The sequence below is a fragment of the Cyprinus carpio genome, chromosome A7 (genome assembly GCF_018340385.1).
Source record: "Cyprinus carpio isolate SPL01 chromosome A7, ASM1834038v1, whole genome shotgun sequence".
Taxonomy (NCBI): domain Eukaryota; kingdom Metazoa; phylum Chordata; class Actinopteri; order Cypriniformes; family Cyprinidae; genus Cyprinus; species Cyprinus carpio.
Genome location: NC_056578.1, coordinates 32449390 through 32453744, shown reverse-complemented (window position 1 = coordinate 32453744; position 4355 = coordinate 32449390). Strand labels below are relative to the sequence as shown.

General features: G+C 38.9%; 1 long non-coding RNA gene across 1 annotated transcript; it reads right to left on the bottom strand.

Annotated features, from left to right (window-relative positions):
* Positions 1-816: 816 nt before the first annotated feature.
* Positions 817-3760, bottom strand: LOC109107171. The gene is made up of 3 exons (XR_006160494.1): positions 3523-3760; positions 2618-2775; positions 817-1246 (listed from the first exon to the last, which is right to left on the bottom strand). It is a non-coding gene; the product is annotated as an uncharacterized LOC109107171 (long non-coding RNA).
* Between the last annotated feature and the right edge of the window lie 595 nt (positions 3761-4355).

Sequence of the window (4355 nt, the reverse complement as noted above, 5' to 3'; positions counted from 1 at the left end):
AATAAACTTTAATAAACAAAGTTTTTCACATTTAAACAACTTTAACAGAGAATCACTTTATGAATGCATTACTTACTGCAGTGTAAGAACATAACATAACATTATGCTTTATATTGACTAAAAGCTATTGTGAGTGTTCATTGTATGCTTAAAGGATTAGTTCACCCCAAAATGAAACATTTCCTAATAATTTACTCACCCAATGCCATCCAAGATATCCATGTCTTTCTTTCCTCAGTGGGAGAGAAATTATGTTTTTGAGGAAAACACATTTCTGGATTTTTCTTCTAACAATGTAGTTCATTGGTTACCATCGTTTTTTAAGTCCAAATCAATGCAGTTTCAAAAAGTCTTTGAAGTGTTTAAACGGGCTGTACGCGATCACAGCTGAAGAAGGTTTTTTATCTAGCGAAACGATAGGTCGTTTAAAAAAAAAATTATAATTTATACTTTTTACCTTCAATAGTTCGGATTGAGCTGATCAACAAATGGACAGGGAACTACGTCATCACGTTTAAAGGTCACGCCGGCGACGGCAGAAGTACCACCCCACTGTTTACAATGCGACCGTACGTAGGAGAATAGTTCAAATAGTATTGTTTGCCATATATACTATTCATATTCACTGAATACTATATGAATAACATTCTGATGTACATGAATAGTAGTTTAAGTAGTATTGCCGGCGCCGGCGTGACCTTTCAACGTGATGACGTAGTTCCCTGTCCGTTTGTTGATCAGCTCAATCCAAACTATTGAAGGTAAAAAGTATAAATTATAATTTTTTTTGAAAACGACCTATCGTTTCGCTAGATGACAACCTCTTCTTCAGCTGTGATCGCGTACAGCCCGTTTAAACACTTCAAAGACTTTTGAAACTGCATTGATTTGGGTTTAAAAACGATGGTAACCAATGAACTCCATTGTTAGAAGAAAAATCCAGAAATGTTTTCCTCAAAAAACATAATTTCTCTCCCACTGAGGAAAGAAAGACATGGATATCTTGGATGGCATTTTCGCAATACATCGCTGGAGGAAGGTCAGAGTGTTCTTGTTTTTGGGTTGGTATTCAAGATTGAAAACAAAATATGAAATAAAACGAGAAGATCATGGCTTCCTCTACCTTCATGCCTTCACACACCTCGACCCTGTCTACCTTCAGGGAACAGGAGCTTCGTCCCTCAAATGTGGACTTCCAGTCTTCTTGGGTCACCTGGACAATTGGGTATGGTGTGTTGTGTTCACCCTGAAGAATACAGCAAAGTAGACATGGGGCAAACATGTGAATGTTCACAGTGCATTTTATGCAAACAACTCTAATCGTAGTTGTAACTCTATATTTACAGTAGGCATAATTGTCATTGCGTATGTATATGCAGCATGAGTCAAATACAATCTTCTGTTCGTGAACAGTCGTATTTCATTCATTAATCTGACTATACATCCGTACATTTAATTGCCATTTGCTCGTGTGATAGTAATATGCATCTTAGTATTATTTTAAGTAATAACTGATTCTATAAACAACTATAAAATATACATTTCGGCTTTCTCCGGCTCCCTGCACAGGACGTAATGCAAAACCGGAAGTGTCTAACCGCACACTCGCTGGTCCAAAATCCAAAATGGCGGCCACGTGCAACTAGTCTATTCTAACCATAGACAGTAAAAAGAAATGGACACAGCGACCCCGTTGGATTCAACGAAGACAAGTGAAGTCAATTAGAAGCACTCATTTTATGGACTCTCTATGGTCTTCTCCCTTGACTTCATGCCTCCACGTCCCCCCCGATAGCCTCATAGAGAGTAAAAGATTGCCTGCGAGCTTCTCCTCCTGTCTATACGGTAATTTCTCTACTGTGCGACAGAGAGTCGCAGGTTATGACGCAATCGTTAGCCTATTTTTACAAAAACTGCTTCTACGGGGCCATAACGTAAGATACAAGGTAATGGGGCCTTTTATACATTTTCGTGTTTCTTTAGAAATAATTAATGGACAAATGGAGTCTTTAAACGCCTCAGATGTAAAGTTATTCGCTGTCAAAGTGATGCCAAAATGAATGGGAGTCAATGGAATGCTAACAGCAGGTGGGGGTCCGCTAGCCAATGGCGGCGCCCAGGGATGCTTAAATAAAATATGAAACCCTACCCCCCTGATTCTAACGTACACAACATAGCCGCCATCTTCTAACGTTAAACTGTGCTCCACGTGCACAAATGGAATCGAACATCATCCAACTTATAAATATACAATACCCATACACTAAACACTTATATAATTGATTATCTACATAGCAGCAGCAGCAGCACTATTTGGGCATCAACTTAACTTTAACTCAACTTTTCAGTTGAGTACGTTGGCTGTTTGAGGAACTCAAGCTAGCTAACGATAGCTGTAGCCAACTCTAAGCTAGCTGGCAAACGTTAGCTAAGGTTATGCTTTTTTCTTTATAATCTTTACAACTAGCTACATATAACAAACGTTAGTGGTAACTTACAAATAAGTCCCGATATAATGTTAGTTCGATCTAACTGTCGCTAACATGCAGCCAACTTTAATCAGCCGCAAGTGTCACTTAAATGTAACTTTACGTTAGCTAACTACAGTATTACTCACCTCTGAATTTCTGTGCTTCAGCTTCTGTCATAGTTACACCACCTTCTGTCATGTTTGGATAAGTTCATCTGAGGATAAAGTTGTTGAGCTGTCAAGCGTCCTGCAGGCTCCAGCGACTGCCGCCGTGCCGAGTGAAATAAAGAGGCGTGACCACTGACCTAGAACACGAATAACGGCGCGAAAACACAGCCAGTCATAATATTAGACAGACCAACAACAGGATAATTTAACAATTTTCGCCATCTTATTCATCACTAAATTCACTTTTGAGAACGTTTTAGGCGAGAAAAGAACTGTTTAGATTTCGAATATAGGCAGTCTTGTGAAAATTGATGCCGAATTGAGAATTTGCTTCAAAGTTTGGAGTTGAGAAGCTCCATGAAGTGAGGCGACAGCCAGCAGGCGCCTGCCCCAGCCGCTAGCTCGTCGCTCGGCCAGTCCTGCTCAGAGACCCCGCTGTGAACTGGAGGTCTCTCAGACCGGTCTCGTACATTAGAGGCTTTTATTTCGCCGTTGACGATTCGTTTGTTTACATGCTGTTCATGTAAACACTCAAATTCCATTCAAGCCATTGATGTACAAACAAATTCACTCGACTACATACTCATGACGTCACATACATACTCACTATCAGTGAAACAGCACGAAATAAACTCAGAACACAGAATTAATGAATAAAGGAAGACATAAAACATGCAGAATAACACTATACTCGGTGCTTTATCTCCGCATCTCTGCATAATTTGCGGCGCGCGCGCTAATCACACCACATTTGCTAACAACGTGCGCAGCACAGATCGTTAACACTGTAAACAGTTTACAGTCTCGTATAGGAAACAATACAGTTACAGTCCTTCTTATGAAGATCTAAAACAATGATGATGTGCATTTTATACATTCGTTACCTGTAAAGGATGATATTAATCAACAAGTTTAAGCGATGCGATCATCAGCGTTGCTTTATCTTGAATGAAACTTATCGGAGAACTCCTTCTCTAAATGCGCGCAATGCCGCGCCCATGCCCGCACAACCAAGCACACACATCCATCTTAATTATAATAATATATATTGAATTAATTTGAACCAATAGTGCTTATTATAGAACCCAAAATATATGCAACAATTATTTAAATGAAAACAATAATGATAAATATATAAAAATCGAGTATAAATCTGTAAATAATCCCTTAGCAGAAACAAATGGAAATACTTACGAAAACTGATAGTGATAATAATTATGCACTTATCACAGAGGATTATTCAGCATACCACATTTACAAATTATGACAAAGGCTCTATCAGTCTTAGAAAAGGCACGCATAAGTAGCTGCTACCCCAGAGGTTTGTGTACCCTGTAACTTGAAAAGTACTTCTTAGTACCCCACAGGAAGTGTACCCTTTGACTTGAATAAGGTACTTTTTTGTACCCTACAGGATGTGTACCCAAAAGGTACTTCTAAGTACCCCATGGGAACACGATAGGACCTTTAATGGTACTTTTGTGAATGTTGTACCTTAACTATTACTTTATATGACAATGTACCTTTTCAAAGGGTACATATATGTACCTTTCTCCATGGATATTTCATTGTGTACCCCTTTTCTTTGGAAAGGTACTTTTTGGTACTCAGCTGGATACATGTTTGTTCCTTTGCTGGCACATTTGTGAAATTTGTACCTTAAAGTACTTAATTGTACCCTCACTGTACCTTTATTTCTGAGAGTGTACAGCTCACA